The sequence below is a fragment of the Cherax quadricarinatus genome, chromosome 60, assembly GCF_038502225.1.
Source record: "Cherax quadricarinatus isolate ZL_2023a chromosome 60, ASM3850222v1, whole genome shotgun sequence".
Taxonomy (NCBI): Eukaryota; Metazoa; Arthropoda; class Malacostraca; order Decapoda; family Parastacidae; genus Cherax; species Cherax quadricarinatus.
In genome coordinates this window covers 603,752-622,500 of record NC_091351.1, presented here as the reverse complement: position 1 = coordinate 622,500, position 18,749 = coordinate 603,752, and the positions used below count along the sequence as shown (strand labels likewise).

The 18,749-nt window shown below is 48.5% G+C and overlaps 1 protein-coding gene across 1 annotated transcript in view; it reads right to left on the bottom strand.

Annotated features, from left to right (window-relative positions):
• Positions 1-16,315: 16,315 nt before the first annotated feature.
• LOC128694438 (angiotensin-converting enzyme-like) overlaps positions 16,316-18,749 on the bottom strand; it is a 38,588-nt gene continuing 36,154 nt past the window's right edge. Inside the window, exon 15 of the mRNA XM_070097830.1 lies at positions 16,316-16,441. The gene's annotated coding sequence lies outside the window, so the exon portion shown is untranslated. The remainder of the gene's footprint in view (positions 16,442-18,749) is intronic.

The window sequence follows — 18,749 nt, the reverse complement described above, 5'->3', positions numbered from 1 at the left end:
GGACGCAAGCAACGCCTGTTCAAGTATTGTTTATCTGTAGAGTCGTCATGGACTGGTCTTCCAGCGTATGTTATACAATCAATATAATCTATAGTGATGTTTTATTCAGTAGTGTTTATGTAAACCATCCCTGCGACACTCACTAGAGATAACGAGAGTGTACAGCCCCCAGACACAAGTACAGTCTGTGAATCACTCAAGGGAAGGCCGTAAAGACAATCCATATCCACTAGACGCTCTCAAGAAAAGGTCGTGAAGAGAAAAGTTGTCTGTATGGACACATCATCAAACTTATGCGGTTATTAATAGCGACACTATGGAAAAACTGGTGTTTCTTCCATCACAGACACCCGAATTCCTCACAAGTGATGAAGGGAAGTGATTTAGAAAAGGGTAATTCTTCAGGTTCTAACTGAAACCTTGATTGTAAGGGTCGTTGAAAGGTAGTTAATTTCCAGCTCCTAATAAGTTTAGTGCCTAGCCTAAGTTTGTAGTTTAGGCAGTTACGTTAGACTAGGAATATAGACATATGTAGCATAGGTCCAGCCATTGTCTCACCTCTGCAGACCACTAATGTGACAACCGTGCCAGGCCGAGAAATGTTCCAGTCTCTGGCACCCAGGTAGTCACTCTCGGTGTCCAGTGATGGCAAGATGCGCATCGTCACTAAGAATAAAAGCGCGATAAATCCATCATAGTTAATAACAGAATCCTAAGCTTTATAGCATAAATTCCGTGGCTCATTCATTGCAATCACACAATGTAATAATCCTTCATCCCCCCCATCCATATACCCAAAAAGGTTCCACACTGTGAGCCTCAATATAGGACCTACCTCAGCACTTTAATTGAGCCCCTTTTTACACGTGAGTACACCAAGTAAGTCAGTATTACCTGTACGGTATTAGGAGAGGCACAATTATCACAAACACTCAGGTCTTACCCAAGACTCACTTGGCGGGTTCACTGCTGCGTGAAGGCTGCATTAACATGCAAATCATGAGATATATCAGTCAGACTACATACTGGTGAGTATACTGGTGAGTATACTAGTCAGTATACTGGGATATACGTAGTTTCCTACAGCCTTGTGAAGGGTCGCTTCCTCTTTATAAACTAGACACGAGATTCCTGCTGTTTAGAGAGTATTTTGATTGACGTGATAATTAATTAGTGTCAATCAGTGATGACATTTCTCGACAACCACTTGTAAATGGTATACCTGGAGCATACATGGAGTATACATGGAGAGGGGTTCCGGGGGTCAACATCCACCACGAGGCCCGGTGTGTGACCAGGCTTCATAGTGGATCAGGTCCTGATCAACCAGGCTGTTACTGCTGGCCGCACGCAAACCGACGTACGAACCACAGCCCGGCTGATCAGGTATTGATAAAAGGTGTCTGTCCAGTTTCTTCTTGAAGACAGCCAGGGGCCTATTGGTAATCCTCATTATGTATGCTAGGAGGCAGTTGAACAGTGTTGGGCCCCTGACACTTACTGTGTTGTCTCTTACTGTACTCGTGGAGCCCCTGCTTTTCATTGGGAGTCTTTTGCTTTCGTAGGGAGTAATTTTCATGTGCAGATTTGGGACTAATCCGTCTATGGTTTTCCAAGTGTATATTATCATGTACCTCTCTCGCCTGCATTCCAGGGAATACAAATCAAGGGACTTCAACCGTTCCCAGTAATTTATGTGCTTTATCGTACTTCTGCGTGCTGTGAAAGTTATCTGTACATTTTGCAGGTGTGCAATTTCGCCTGCCTTGAAAAGGGCACTTAGTATACAGCAATATTCCACCCTAAAGAGAACAAACGATTTAAAGAGAATCATCATTGGCTTGGCATTCTAGTTTTGAAGGTTCTCATTATCCATCCTGACATTTTCCTAGCCGATGCAGTTGATACATTGTTGTGATCTTTGAAAGTGAGATCCTCTAACATTATCACTCCCAGGTCCTTCACGTTAGTTTTTTGCTCTAATGGAGCTTGTTTTATTCTCTGATACAGTTTTAACTTCCTCGAGCTTTCCGTATCGGAGTAAGTGAATTTTCTCTTCATTTAACTTGATATTGTTTCCTGCGGTCCAATTTAAGATTTGGTTGATGTCCACTTGGAGACTTGCAGTATCTTCGATACATGACACTCTCATCCAAATTCGGGTGCCATCCACAAAGGAAGACACGGTGTTGTGGCTCACATCTCTGTCTATGTCAGATATGAGGATGAGAAACAAGATGGGAGCCAGTACTGTGCCTTGTGGAACAGAGCTTTTCACCGTAGTCGCCTCAGACTTTACTCTGTTTACTATCTCTCTTCGTGTTCTATTTGTTAGAGAGTTATAGATCCATCTACCAACTTTTTCTGTTATTCCTTTACCACGCATTTTGTGCACTATTACACCATGGTCACACCTGTCGAAGGCTTACACAAAGTCTGTGTATAATACATCTGCATTTTGTTTGTCCTCCAGAGCATCCAAGACCTTGTCATAGTGGTCCAGTAGTTGTGACAGGAAGGAGCGACCTTCTCTAAAACTCATTCATTCTTGCTTAAGAAAAACATGTGAACAAACACCCGGACACATTTATTAGAAAAGGTACCGGTCTTGGTACCTTGATCACTTCTGTTACCAAGGTTAATATACCACATTCATTCTTATATAGCACAGGAATATTAGCAAGACTAACATGCACTCACACATCTGACTGAATGTGTGTAAATTTGTTCACAATCTGTATTAATGCCTATAAGTAGACATACGAAAATTACTGGAAAAAATTCAATGTATAAATAACATCGTCTCATTGAAAATAATGATTATCCCAGAAGGACTTTTTTTGACATTCCCGGTTGTTGTATTTGCTATTATAATCCAGAAAATGAAATAGTGGAAGATAATCAAATGTATATTGAACAATGTGGTGAGGTAATGTAAATTAACAAAAAAAAACTGTCTGCACGCCAAATAGAAACGTTTAAGGTGTCATGATCTTAGGATAAAAGCAGGTTTATACTGCAGACTCTGCCTCTGACAGACAGGTTTATACTGCAGACTCTGCCTCTGACAGACAGGTCTATACTGCAGACTCTGCCTCTGACAGACAGGTCTATACTGCAGACTCTGCCTCTGACAGACAGGTCTATACTGCAGACTCTGCCTCTGACAGACAGGTCTATACTGCAGACTCTGCCTCTGACAGACAGGTCTATACTGCAGACTTTGCCTCTGACAGACAGGTCTATACTGCGGACTCTGTCAGGTTTATACTGCAGACTCTGCCTCTGACAGACAGGTCTATACTGCAGACTCTGCCTCTGACAGACAGGTCTATACTGACAGACTCTGCCTCTCACAGTCTATACAGGTGACAGACTATACTGCAGACTCTGCCTCTGACAGACAGGTCTATACTGCAGACTCTGCCTCTGACGGACAGGTGTATACTGCAGACTCAGCCTCTGACAGACAGGTCTATACTGCAGACTCTGCCTCTGACAGACAGGTCTATATACTGACAGGTTTATACTTTGCCTCTGACAGACAGGTCTATACTGCAGACTCTGCCTCTGACAGACAGGTCTATACTGCAGACTCTGCCTCTGACAGACAGGTTTATACTGCAGACTCTGCCTCTGACAGACAGGTCTATACTGCAGACTCTGCCTCTGACAGACAGGTCTATACTGCAGACTCTGCCTCTGACAGACAGGTCTATACTGCAGACTCTGCCTCTGACAGACAGGTCTATACTGCAGACTCTGCCTCTGACAGACAGGTCTATACTGCAGACTCTGCCTCTGACAGACAGGTATATACTGCAGACTCTGCCTCTGACAGACAGGTTTATACAACCTGTTACTTAAAGATAACAGCTCATCCAAGCTCAACACAGTGTTGCTGATGTTTGAACCAGGTGACTGATGGACCAGTACAGTGTTTCTGATGTATGGACCAGTACAGTGTTGCTGATGTTTGAACCAGGTGACTGATGGACCAGTACAGTGTTTCTGATGTATGGACCAGTACAGTGTTGCTGATGTATGAACTAGGTGACTGATGGACCAGTACAGTGTTTCTGATGTATGGACCAGTACAGTGTTGCTGAAGTATGGACCAGGTGACTGATGGACCAGTACAGTGTTGCTGATGTATGAACTAGGTGACTGATGGACCAGTACAGTGTTTCTGATGTATGGACCAGTACAGTGTTGCTGATGTTTGAACCAGGTGACTGATGGACCAGTACAGTGTTTCTGATGTATGGACCAGTACAGTGTTGCCGATGTATGGACCAGATGACTGATGGAACAGTACAGTGTTTCTGATGTATGGACCAGTACAGTGTTGCTGATGTATGGACCAGGTGACTGATGGACCAGTACAGTGTTTCTGATGTATGGACCAGTACAGTGTTGCTGATGTATGAACTAGGTGACTGATGGACCAGTACAGTGTTCTTGATGTATAGACCAGTACAGTGTTGCTGATGTATGGACCAGGTGACTGATGACCCAGCACAGTGTTGCTGATGTATGAATCAGATGACTGCTGGACCAGTACAGTGTTTCTGATGTATGGACCATTACAGTGTTGTTGATGTATGAGCCAAGTGATTGATGGACCAGCACAGTCTTTCTAGGTATGGACCAGGTGACTGGTGGACCAGTACAGTGTTTCTGATGTATGAATCAGGTGACTGAGGACCCAACACAGTGTTGCTGATGCATGAACCAGGTGACTGACGACCCAGCACAGTGTTGTTGATGTATGAACCACATAACTGATGGACCAGTACAGTGTTTCTGATGTATGGACTAGTACAGTGTTGCTGATGCATGAGCCAGATGACTGATGGACCAGCATAGTGTTGCTGATGTATGAACCAGGTGACTGATGGACCAGCACAGTGTATCTGATGTATGACCCAGCACAGTGTTGCAGATGTATGAACCAGATGACAGATGGACCAGCATAGTGTTCCAGATGTATGTACCAGGTGACTGATGGACCAGCATAGTGTTCCAGATGTATGTACCAGGTGACTGATGGACCAGTACTCAGACAATATCGTTCACCTGGTGTTAATGACTGTTTCTGGTAGTCTGGTTGCTGGGTCAAGACGCAGGGGTCTCATACATACCTTCAAACATCCACATATTTGAGTGTAAGTATGAAGCTGTATAGTATTAGTTAGTTACCATTGTACCATAGACACATGTGTGTGTGTGTGTGTGTGTGTGTGTGTGTGTGTGTGTGTGTGTGTGTGTGTGTGTGTGTGTGTGTGTGTGTGTGTGTGTGTGTGTGTGTGTGTGTCAGATGTCAGAAATAACAGCAGTTTACATACACGTCAGCCTGGGGCGCTCCCTCTCCCCTGGTAACATATGTGCCTCTTCAACACTGTGGGACGGCCCGCACGGGTGAGGGTGTGTGAGGGGTCATGCTGTGGGAGACAGGGAGGAGGAGAGGGAGTCAGGGAGACAGGCTTGGGGGAGAGGGATTACTTAATTATTTACCAATTTAATCAGGTTTGAGAAGCAAAAAACTTGTCCACAAATATGGCAGAAACATCTCATGTGGATCAGTCACTTCTGTGTGGATTGTTTCTGGCATAGCATTAAGAGAGCTGTCATTGCTCGCCATAGTGCTAATAAAAAAAGATAAGATTTTCTTCGGGTTTTTAACCCCGGAGGGTTAGCCACCCATGATAACCCAGGAAAGTCAGTGCGTCATCGAGGACTGTCTTATTTCCATTGTGGTCCTCAGTCTTGTCCCCCAGGATGCCACCCACACCAGTCGACTAACAACCAGGTACCTATTTGCTGCTAGGTGAACAGGACAACAGGTGTAAGGAAACACGTCGAAATGTTTCCACCCCGCCGGGAATCGAACCCGGGCCCTCCTTGTGTGAAGAGAGAGCTTCAGCCACCAGGCCACCGGTTATTTCACGACTGGCACTCTGCAGAGGAACTCTTCCTGGCGGAGGAATCAAGGCAGGTGTAAGGTGAGTAGACAGGTGTGAATGCTACGTATTATATTAGAATTATTATTGTAAACAATACCGAGAAATTGATGAGTAAGACGCAGCTGCAACTGTTAGATGTATTATTTGAGAAATGTTTCGCCTACACAGCAGACTTCTTCAGTAGAATACAGTGTTCAACGTCTTGCTCAGGGCTTCTAAACAGTCACCACCAGTGTGTGTGAACTGCCAAAAGTCACTTCTAGTGTGTAATCTTCACCAACAACCTCACCAACAGTTACCACCAGTGTGTGATCTTCACCAACAACCTCACCAACAGTTACCACCAGTGTGTGATCTTCACCACCTCACCAACAGTCACCATCAGTGTGTGCTCTCCAACAATCTCACCAGCAGCCACCATCAGGACTCACGAAATCGTAATAGAACCATTACAAACAAATCACATGTGGCCCAGTAATTAACGCACTGGCCCGGGAGATTTAGAACTCCCCTGTCGTAGGTTAGATCCCCACCAGTTCTATGATTAGCCACCATCAGTACAATGCTCGTGACAACGCTCAATATTGTATATACCGTAACTCTGCTGTTAAAACGTTGGCCAATACAAGTATATGTTATGGAATTACTCTACATAATTATGGTTACGTATTGTCTTCCATCTGAGAATCCGGACTCGTTAATGAACACTGTAGTTGCATTACCATGTGATTTCGCCGCTAAATTGACCACTTTGTTGTGCATTATATATTTCAAGTGTTCGGAGATGAGAAAGTTTGATTTTTGACACGATGCTTAAACCATCTGAAGAGTGAGAAACAAAGTGGAATCATTGGATTTTGCCAAAGAAGACGAGAGAGAAGTGAATACAGCCACTTGCCAGACGTGAGTACATAGTACCAGGATTGACGACCTCTACATGTGTTTCAACACCCATGTTTCAACACCTATGTTTTAACACCCATGTTTCAACACCTATGTTTTAACACCCATGTTTCAAAATCCACGTCTCAACACCCATGTCTCACACCCACGTCTCAACACCCATGTCTCACACCCACGTCTCAACACCCATGTCTCACACCCACGTCTCAGCACCCATGTCTCACACCCACGTCTCAGCACCCATGTCTCACACCCACGTCTCAGCACCCATGTCTCACACCCACGTCTCAGCACCCATGTCTCACACCCACGTCTCAGCACCCATGTCTCACACCCACGTCTCAACACCCATGTATCACACCCACGTCTCAACACCCATGTCTCACACCCACGTCTCAGCACCCATGTCTCACACCCACGTCTCAACACCCATGTCTCACACCCACGTCTCAACACCCATGTCTCACACCCACGTCTCAGCACTCATGTATCACACCCACGTCTCAGCACCCATGTCTCACACCCACGTCTCAGCACCCATGTCTCACATCCACGTCTCAGCACCCATGTCTCACATCCACGTCTCAGCACCCATGTCTCACATCCACGTCTCAGCACACATGTCTCACACCCACGTCTCAGCACCCATGTCTCACATCCACGTCTCAGCACCCATGTCTCACACCCACGTCTCAGCACCCATGTCTCACACCCACGTCTCAGCACCCATGTCTCACACCCACGTCTCAGCACCCATGTCTCACACCCACGTCTCAGCACCCATGTCTCACACCCACGTCTCAGCACCCATGTCTCACACCCACGTCTCAGTACCCATGTCTCACACCCACGTCTCAGCACCCATGTCTCACACCCACGTCTCAGCACCCATGTCTCACACCCACGTCTCAGCACCCATGTCTCACACCCACGTCTCAGCACCCATGTCTCACACCCACGTCTCAGCACCCATGTCTCACACCCACGTCTCAGTACCCATGTCTCACACCCACGTCTCAGCACCCCATACTGTCACTTCCTTCTAAGAAGCGACCAAGCCTTGGCAGCATCCTCCGGGAGCTTGATCTGTGCTTATCTCAGCTCAGTTCACTACTGCACCTTAGCTCTGGCTTCCATATGGGTTTAGCGCCTGTGTTTCAATAATAATAAAAAAGGTCTGGCTACCATAACTCAGCCAAACATTAAAACACAAACGTGGTTCATCATTTATATTTATATATCTTCAGAGGGACGGGAAGATAAAAGTTAGTCCTTTCTTAAGATAACAGCGATGTCTTCACCTCACTTAGAAATGAAGGCGTACACGTTGATGTCTGAAGCCACAGGTCTTGGTAGGCAGGTCCTGGTAGGCAGGTCCTGGTAGGCAGGTCCTGGTAGGCATGTCCTGGTAGGCAGGTCCTGGTAGGCAGGTCCTGGTAGGCAGGTTCTGGTAGGCATGTCCTGGTAGGCAGGTCCTGGTAGGCAGGTCCTGGTAGGCAGGTCCTAGTAGGCAGGTCCTGGTAGGCAGGTCCTGGTAGGCAGGTCCTGGTAGGCAGGTTCTGGTAGGCATGTCCTGGTAGGCAGGTCCTGGTAGGTAGGTCCTGGTAGGCAGGTCCTGGTAGGCAGGTCCTAGTAGGCAGGTCCTGGTAGGCAGGTCCTGGTAGGCAGGTCCTAGTAGGCAGGTCCTGGGAGGCAGGTCCTGGTAGGCAGGTCCTGGTAGGCAGGTCCTAGTAGGCAGGTCCTGGGAGGCAGGTTCTGGTAGGCATGTCCTGGTAGGCAGGTCCTAGTAGGCAGGTCCTGGTAGGCAGGTCCTGCTAGGCAGGTCCTGCTAGGCAGGTTCTGGTAGGCATGTCCTGGTAGGCAGGTCCTGGTAGGCAGGTCCTGGTAGGCAGGTCCTAGTAGGCAGGTCCTGGTAGGCAGGTCCTGGTAGGCAGGTCCTGGTAGGCAGGTTCTGGTAGGCATGTCCTGGTAGGCAGGTCCTGGTAGGTAGGTCCTGGTAGGCAGGTCCTGGTAGGCAGGTCCTGGTAGGCAGGTCCTGGTAGGCAGGTCCTGGTAGGCAGGTCCTGGTAGGCAGGTCCTGGTAGGCAGGTCCTGGTAGGCAGGTCCTGGTAGGCAGGTCCTGGTAGGCAGGTCCTGGTAGGCAGGTCCTGGTAGCAGGTCCTGGTAGCAGGTCCTGGTAGGCAGGTCCTGGTAGGCAGGTCCTGGTAGGCAGGTCCTGGTAGCAGGTCCTGGTAGGCAGGTCCTGGTAGCAGGTCCTGGTAGGTAGGTCCTGGTAGCAGGTCCTGGTAGGCAGGTCCTGGTAGGCAGGTCCTGGTAGGCAGGTCCTGGTAGGCAGGTCCTGGTAGGCAGGTCCTGGTAGGCAGGTCCTAGTAGGCAGGTCCTGGTAGGCAGGTACCTAGCACTCTGAGCACCTTCCTTAATGATTCTTCAAATAAGTGCCATTTTTCACTAATTTTTAATTAGTAATCCTATTAAAAATTTAGTAAAAAAATATAATTGTTAAAGACAGTTTTTAATGAATCAAAGAATGAATTTTGATATTGATAAAACCATGATCAGGAATCTTCGGTGCGATGGAAGTGAGATATTGATTATATTATACCCCCGGAGCGGCTGGGTTTTTTTTTGCAACATGTGTCCATCCTGTGGATGGTAGCGCAAGAGCATATGGATACACAATAGGCCCAGGAGCTAGACCCCAAGAGGGTTAACAGCAGTACATCTGGATTTATATCTACATTGTTTTATCTGGTGCAGGCAAATTTAGGATATTTGCTTAATGTCTAAACTTTTATTTTCATTAATAAGATAACCTGACATATCTCCTAAGTTATCTTAATAACAATAAAGGTGATTAAGCCCATGATATGAAAGTTGAAATTATCAGCAATAATTGATGGAAGTTTTGGCCAGATATTTACCGATGGATCTCCAGACACTGAACGGGATGTTGTTGCATCAATATTTACTCTAGTTAGAAGTCAGACATTTATCAGACATCTTAAAAAGTTTGTCACACTCCACGACTGTGACAAACTAACCCAGACAAAATTAGTTCCTCCTAGACTGGTCAGTGAGCTTGTATATAACAGGTGTGTGTGTGTGTGTGTGTGTGTGTGTGTGTGTGTGTGTGTGTGTGTGTGTGTGTGTGTGTGTGTGTGTGTGTGTGTGTGTGTGTGTGTGTGTGTGTGTGTGTGTGTGTGTGTGTGTGTGTGTGTGTGTGTGTGTGTGTGTGTGTGTGTATAACATAATCTCATTAAGTAATAACTGAGAGGCTACACACCAGAACACTGCCGCCGTTTGTGATGTAGATTAAGGCCAACATACACAGTCACAGGATACTCTTGAAGGCCATCACCACACCTCCACCAATAACAAACTCTCGTGGTGGAAGCAGCAGACATAATGACCTCTATCTTGTTGCCCCCTGCTGATGAAAGCAGCAGACGTGATGACCTCTGTCTTGTTGCCCCTGCTGATGGAAGCAGCAGACATGATGACCTCTGTCTTCTAGCCTCCTGCTGGAGGAAGCAGCAGACATGATGACCTCTGTCTTCTAGCCTCCTGCTGGTGGAAGCAGCAGACATGATGACTTCCGTTCCTTCTACTCCCAAGGAGGGAGCAATACCTGGTGTTTACCTGGGCATGCTACCCGGGATCATTGCCCCTGAGACCTCGTCAGGACCAGGTCTCAGGGGCGATGTGATCAGATAAACGTTTGGCATTAGTTGCATGCATTAACGTGGGGAAAGGAAGAAAGCAAACCAGCGAAGCTGCGTAGATGCGTAGCCCAGGAGAGCAGCATCAGTAACAAGAACATGAAAAGTGATGGTAAGAGGCTGCAAGAACAGCAGTAACAACAGTGATCGTGGTGGCAGGCAGTAACAACAGTGGTGGTATGAGGCAGTAACAACAGTGGTGGTATGAGGCAGTAACAACAGTGGTGGTATGAGGCAGTAACAACAGTGGTGGTATGAGGCAGTAACAACAGTGGTGGTATGAGGTAGTAACAACAGTGGTGGTATGAGGCAGTAACAACAGTGGTGGTATGAGGCAGTAACAACAGTGGTGGTATGAGGCAGTAACAACAGTGGTGGTATGAGGCAGTAACAACAGTGGTGGTATGAGGCAGTAACAACAGTGGTGGTATGAGGCAGTAACAACAGTGATGGTGGTGGGAGGTAGTAACAACAGTGGTGGTGGGAGGCAGTAACAACAGTGGTGGTATGAGGCAGTAACAACAGTGATGGTGGGGGAGGTAGTAACAACAGTGGTGGTGGGAGGCAGTAACAACAGTGGTGGTATGAGGCAGTAACAACAATGATGATGGTGGGAGGTAGTAACAACAGTGGTGGTGGGAGGCACTAACAACAGTGATGGTGGTGGGAGGTAGTAACAAGTGGTAGTGGGAGGCAGTAACAACAGTGATGGTGGTGGGAGACAGTAACAACAGTGGTGGTATGAGGCAGTAACAACAGTGGTGATGGGAGACAGTAACAACAGTGGTGGTGGGAGGCAGTAACAACAGTGGTGAGAGGCAGTAACAGCAGTGGTGGAGGCAGTAACAACAGTGATGGTGGGAGGCAGTAGCAGCAATGATGGTGGTGGGAGGCAGTAACAACAGTGACGAGAGGCAGTAACAGCAGTGGTGGGAGGCAGTAACAACAGTGGTGGTGGGAGGCAGTAACAACAGTAGTGATGGGCGGCAGTAACAACAGTGATGGTATGAGGCAGTAACAACAGTGGTGATGGGAGACAGTAACAACAGTGGTGGTGGGAGGCAGTAACAACAGTGGTGGTGGGAGGCAGTAACAACAGTGATGGTGGGAGGCAGTAGCAGCAATGATGGTGGTGGGAGGCAGTAACAACAGTGATGGTGGGAGGCAGTAGCAGCAATGATGGTGGTGGGAGGCAGTAACAACAGTGACGAGAGGCAGTAACAGCAGTGGTGGGAGGCAGTAACAACAGTGGAGGTGGGAGGCAGTAACAACAGTGGTGGTGGGAGGCAGTAACAGCAGTGGTGGGAGGCAGTAACAACAGTGGTGGGAGGCAGTAACAGCAGTGGTGAGAAGCAGTAACAACAGTGGTGGTGGGAGGCAGTAACAACAATGGTGAGAGGCAGTAACAGCAGTGGTGGGAGGCAGTAACAACAGTGGTGGTGGGAGGCAGTAACAACAGTGGTGGTGGGAGGCAGTAACAAAAGTGGTGGTGGGAGGCAGTAACAAAAGTGGTGGTGGGAGGCAGTAACAACAGTGGTGGTGGGAGGCAGTAACAACAGTGGTGGGAGGCAGTAACAACAGTGGTGGTGGGAGGCAGTAACAACAGTGGTGGTGGGAGGCAGTAACAACAGTGGTGGTGGGAGGCAGTAACAAAAGTGGTGGTTGGAGGCAGTAACAACAGTGGTGGTGGGAGGCAGTAACAACAGTGGTGGTGGGAGGCAGTAACAAAAGTGGTGGTGGGAGGCAGTAACAACAGTGGTGGTGGGAGGCAGTAACAACAGTGGTGAGAGGCAGTAACAACAGTGGTGGTGGGAGGCAGTAACAACAGTGGTGAGAGGCAGTAACAGCAGTGGTGGGAGGCAGCAACAACAGTGGTGGTGGGAGGCAGTAACAATAGTGGTGATGGGAGGCAGTAACAAAAGTGGTGGTGGGAGGCAGTAACAACAGTGGTGGTGGGAGGCAGTAACAACAGTGGTGAGAGGCAGTAACAACAGTGGTGGTGGGAGGCAGTAACAACAGTGGTGAGAGGCAGTAACAGCAGTGGTGGGAGGCAGCAACAACAGTGGTGGTGGGAGGCAGTAACAACAGTGGTGATGGGAGACAGTAACAACAGTGGTGGTGGGCGGCAGTAACAACAGTGATGGTGGGAAGCAGTAACAACAGTGGTGGTGGGAGGCAGTAACAAAAGTGGTGGTTGGAGGCAGTAACAACAGTGGTGGTGGGAGGCAGTAACAAGAGTGGTGGTGGGAGGCAGTAACAAAAGTGGTGGTGGGAGGCAGTAACAACAGTGGTGGTGGGAGGCAGTAACAACAGTGGTGAGAGGCAGTAACAACAGTGGTGGTGGGAGGCAGTAACAACAGTGGTGAGAGGCAGTAACAGCAGTGGTGGGAGGCAGCAACAACAGTGGTGGTGGGAGGCAGTAACAATAGTGGTGATGGGAGGCAGTAACAAAAGTGGTGGTGGGAGGCAGTAACAACAGTGGTGGTGGGAGGCAGTAACAACAGTGGTGAGAGGCAGTAACAACAATGGTGGTGGGAGGCAGTAACAACAGTGGTGAGAGGCAGTAACAGCAGTGGTGGGAGGCAGTAACAACAGTGGTGGTGGGAGGCAGTAACAACAGTGGTGGTGGGAGGCAGTAACAACAGTGGTGGTGGGAGGCAGTAACAACAGTGGTGGTGGGAGGCAGTAACAACAGTGGTGGTGGGAGGCAGTAACAAAAGTGGTGGTGGGAAGCAGTAAGAAGAGCTGTGTACACTTACCTTCGCTGAATGATGTGTTTACTAATCCCGAGCGTCCTGGGTACTTGACCCTCCATCACTAGCAAGCCCCTGCTGCAGCCCCTGCTGCAGCCCCTGCTGTTTCCCCAGCTGTTGCCCCTGCCTCTCCCAGCGTCTTCTGCTGTATAGTGCTGTTGCTGCTTGTGTTACCCCCCCCCCCACTATCTCCTACGGTAAGGCTGGCAAAAAGTGAGTATGAGCAAGTGAAGGTGATTTTCTTGGTCCTTTTCGTTTCTCGTATCAATAGCAAAGTTATTTCAAAACATCAGCATCTGCTATTAGAGAAGCTGTGTTCCGTTATTTGGGTATCGTCAGGTTTTCCCATCGTTGTTGTTCGATTTCTTTCATGTAACTTATCCGCTAATTTCGCTGATAAGTCGAAAGTGTAAGCTTATTTGGAATGAGCAATGTCAGAAAGCTTTCGAACGTCTGAAAAGATTGCTCTCCTCGATTCTAATATAACAGATCCGATTGTGACACACCTTTCAGTGTGCGGGTTGATGTGAATGAGGTTGACATTGGCGCTGCTCCTCAAATACAGCGGCAGATGTATGCTTTTACTGAGTAAAACTGAAGCAACCTCAAACAAAAGTTGAAGACCCAGATGAGTCAAAGGGATGTTAGGAAGTATTTCTTCAGTCATAGAGTAGTTAGGAAGTGGAATAGCCTAGCAAGTGAGGTAGTGGAGGCAGGAACCATACATAGCTTTAAGATGAGGTATGATAAAGCTCATGGAACAGGGAGAGAGAGGACCTAGTAGCACTCAGTGAAGAGGCGGGGCCAGGAGATGAGTCTCGACCCCTGCAACCACAATTAGGTGAGTACACAATCACCACCACTAACACCGTCACACTACCACCACTACTAACACCGTCATACCACCATCATCACACACTACCATCACCACAAACACCGTCACATTAGCACCGTCACACTAACACCGTCACACCACCACACACTCTACCATCACCACTAACATCATCATATTAGCACCGTCACACTAATACCGTCACACCACCACCAACATGTCGGGTGGCATCACAATAATAACACGCTGTCCACCACTCACTGTACAAAGCGTCTAAAATGAAAATTGTAGCCGGCGGACATAGCATAAGCCTCGTCCCAGCCCAGTCTCAATAATACTCTAAAACCTCGTACACATGGCTTCTGCAGTTCCTGTTGCTCATATTCCTTCACTCAAGATTTCCAAAGCAAGTCACCAACATTTGAGTCGAGGCTGCAAATGGTGAGTGAAGAGATATCTTGATCTTTCCAGCGCTGACAGACGGTCGATATTAGGCTTGGTGTCCTTCTGATGCGGTTTCAATAAGCCTTTTATCGGCAAACATCCCATAATTCGGTAGTGTTTGTATGAATGCCTTCGGTGTAAAGTTTGGACGAGGGGGTAATCTTACCACTCGTGGAAGAGTTGACAGATTCTCTTATATTTACCCATAATGGGGAAACTCTTGCAGTTATATTTTACTTCAACGAGTCAAGAGTAAAGTAACTTATGTTTACACTTGCTTTGACAGCAGTCACAAGTGAAAAGCCGTAGTAAATAAACATATGTATAAAACCGTAGGAGGCACCTGGAGGCTAAACAGCTGTGATGGTATCCCCTTTTTTTATCACTCATACAACAGAAAACGGGTTGTGAATGGGTTCGTGGCCTGGGGCGACGACCAGGAGGGTAGACTACACAAGAACAGCCACGACCAGGAGGGCAGACTACACAAGAAGATTCTCGGGTTTAAGCTTGTTAGTCTCCCTGGGGGTGCGTGGAGCGCTCCATTGAGAGCACTTATTACGGCGCTGTGACATATACGAGCTTACACCTCCGGTAATAACAGGGGTGACCCTCTCGCAAACTGTCAACCGCATCCGCTGAATTGAAAGAAAAAAAAATCTAAGACTTTCCACCATCGATACAGAGGTATTTCTATCATTTTTAAAGTTCTCTACAACAGCAGTGTGCTGATATCTTACTCTATATAATACTACAGTATAATACAACAAGGTTACTCATGATATACACACTGTGAGATGTATGTCTGACATTGTATGTGATGGAAGTTTATACACAAATTTATTAATCAAAGTATTCTTGGCTTATGGTGAACAGGTGACATACAGCCTTAGTGATGCCTCATAAATCTGAAAAGTGGAGGAAGGGGACTGTAGGCACCAGTTGCCCCTTCCTACCTCTTTCACCTACCATCACCTTTGCGTGACGATGTCCACGTTACCCATGGGATATTCACTTCAATAATATGTAATTAATCTTGTAATTAATTTTAAAAGGGTGGAAGGCAAAGCTAGTGGAATGCCTCGGTCAGATGACCAAAAGCTTTAGCTGTGGGTCATCATATGACTAAGACCCGCGTAAGGAAACTCTTGTCCTGTTTCCTGACAAATTTTACCTAATCTGAAGACCTGAAGTCTCCCAGCTGAGGTTGTCAGACTTCAGTACTAAGTAGGGGCACTATCCTGCGCGATGGAGTATGACAGGGAAACATAGATTTTGTTCCCTCTGGGCATCATATAAAATAAAGTGGCAGCGCAAAGGTGATGTATTCAACTTTATTCAATAAAAATAAGAGAGCTAACAAGAGAGTCTTCATACACGGAGTAATGGACTCAGTGAAGACGAGGAAGTCTTTTTTCTCTCATTATTAACCCCTGATGGTTAACTACCCAGCATAACCCACTGAAGCCAGGCAGTGTGCCTTCTCACACCCTCCCCCACGATGCCACCCATAACACTTTGCTAACACCTTCATATGTATTCACTGTTAGTTAGCCAGGGCAGCAGATGTTAGGAGACCTGTCTATACGTCCCGCCTCGCCCAGGGTTAAACCTGGCTCCTTCGGTTATGAGGAGAAAGCGACATTACTGAGCTAGAAGCCACTTAGTGTTGTTGGGGTGGTTAAACAAACACATACACGAGCAAGTACACTGTATTTGTTCACTTGCAGACTTGAAACACAACTGCTGGAGCTACATTCACCTTCCTTGGATCAAGCCTGATAACGTACCATTCAGTCGCCGCTGTATGACCCAAAGCGGTTCCTTATGAAAACAATAATAATTACAGTAATAAAATAATAATAATATTAATAATAATAATAATAATAATAACAATATGACAACATCATAATATCGGAGGTCAGTGATATTCTTCATTAACTCAGCGTCAACTTATATAATTCTTAAGAGTTTTTAAGACTAAAATATACATAAGATATATTTTGTGTAGCTGTCTGCACACTGTAGGTGGTGGGACACTTCCCTGCCAAGGTGAAGTGACTGGTGGTGGGACACTTCCCTGCCGAGGTGAAGTGACTGGTGGTGGGACACTTCCCTGCCGAGGTGAAGTGACTGGTGGTGGGACACTTCCCTGCCGAGGTGAAGTGACTGGTGGGACACTTCCCTGCCAAGGTGAAGTGACTGGTGGTGGGACACTTCCCTGCCAAGGTGAAGTGACTGGTGGTGGGACACTTCCCTGCCAAGGTGAAGTGACTGGTGGTGGGACACTTCCCTGCCGAGGTGAAGTGACTGGTGGTGGGACACTTCCCTGCCAAGGTGAAGTGACTGGTGGTGGGACACTTCCCTGCCAAGGTGAAGTGACTGGTGGTGGGACACTTCCCTGCCAAGGTGAAGTGACTGGTGGTGGGACACTTCCCTGCCAAGGTGAAGTGACTGGTGGTGGGACACTTCCCTGCCGAGGTGAAGTGACTGGTGGTGGGACACTTCCCTGCCAAGGTGAAGTGACTGGTGGTGGGACACTTCCCTGAGGTGAAGTGACTGGTGGTGGGACACTTCCCTGCCGAGGTGAAGTGACTGGTGGTGGGACACTTCCCTGCCAAGGTGAAGTGACTGGTGGTGGGACACTTCCCTGCCAAGGTGAAGTGACTGGTGGTGGGACACTTCCCTGCCAAGTGAAGTGACTGGTGGTGGGACACTTCCCTGCCAAGGTGAAGTGACTGGTGGTGGGACACTTCCCTGCCAAGGTGAAGTGACTGGTGGTGGGACACTTCCCTGCCAAGGTGAAGTGACTGGTGGTGGGACACTTCCCTGCCGAGGTGAAGTGACTGGTGGTGGGACACTTCCCTGCCAAGGTGAAGTGACTGGTGGTGGGACACTTCCCTGCCAAGGTGAAGTGACTGGTGGTGGGACACTTCCCTGCCGAGGTGAAGTGACTGGTGGTGGGACACTTCCCTGCCGAGGTGAAGTGACTGGTGGTGGGACACTTCCCTGCCAAGGTGAAGTGACTGGTGGTGGGACACTTCCCTGCCGAGGTGAAGTGACTGGTGGTGGGACACTTCCCTGCCAAGGTGAAGTGACTGGTGGTGGGACACTTCCCTGCCGAGGTGAAGTGACTGGTGGTGGGACACTTCCCTGCCAAGGTGAAGTGACTGGTGGTGGGACACTTCCCTGCCGAGGTGAAGTGACTGGTGGTGGGACACTTCCCTGCCAAGGTGAAGTGACTGGTGGTGGGACACTTCCCTGCCAAGGTGAAGTGACTGGTGGTGGGACACTTCCCTGCCAAGGTGAAGTGACTGGTGGTGGGACACTTCCCTGCCAAGGTGAAGTGACTGGTGGTGGGACACTTCCCTGCCGAGGTGAAGTGACTGGTGGTGGGACACTTCCCTGCCGAGGTGAAGTGACTGGTGTTGGGACACTTCCAAGGTGAAGTGACTGGTGGTGCCGAGGTGAAGTGACTGGTGGTGGGACACTTCCCTGCCGAGGTGAAGTGACTGGTGGTGGGACACTTCCCTGCCGAGGTGAAGTGACTGGTGGTGGGACACTTCCCTGCCGAGGTGAAGTGACTGGTGGTGGGACACTTCCCTGCCGAGGTGAAGTGACTGGTGGTGGGACACTTCCCTGCCGAGGTGAAGTGACTGGTGGTGGGACACTTCCCTGCCAAGGTGAAGTGACTGGTGGTGGGACACTTCCCTGCCAAGGTGAAGTGACTGGTGGGACACTTCCCTGCCGAGGTGAAGTGACTGGTGGTGGGACACTTCCCTGCCGAGGTGAAGTGACTGGTGGTGGGACACTTCCCTGCCGAGGTGAAGTGACTGGTGGTGGGACACTTCCCTGCCAAGGTGAAGTGACTGGTGGGACACTTCCCTGCCGAGGTGAAGTGACTGGTGGTGGGACACTTCCCTGCCGAGGTGAAGTGACTGGTGGGACACTTCCCTGCCGAGGTGAAGTGACTGGTGGTGGGACACTTCCCTGCCAAGGTGAAGTGACTGGTGGTGGGACACTTCCCTGCCAAGGTGAAGTGACTGGTGGTGGGACACTTCCCTGCCAAGGTGAAGTGACTGGTGGTGGGACACTTCCCTGCCAAGGTGAAGTGACTGGTGGTGGGACACTT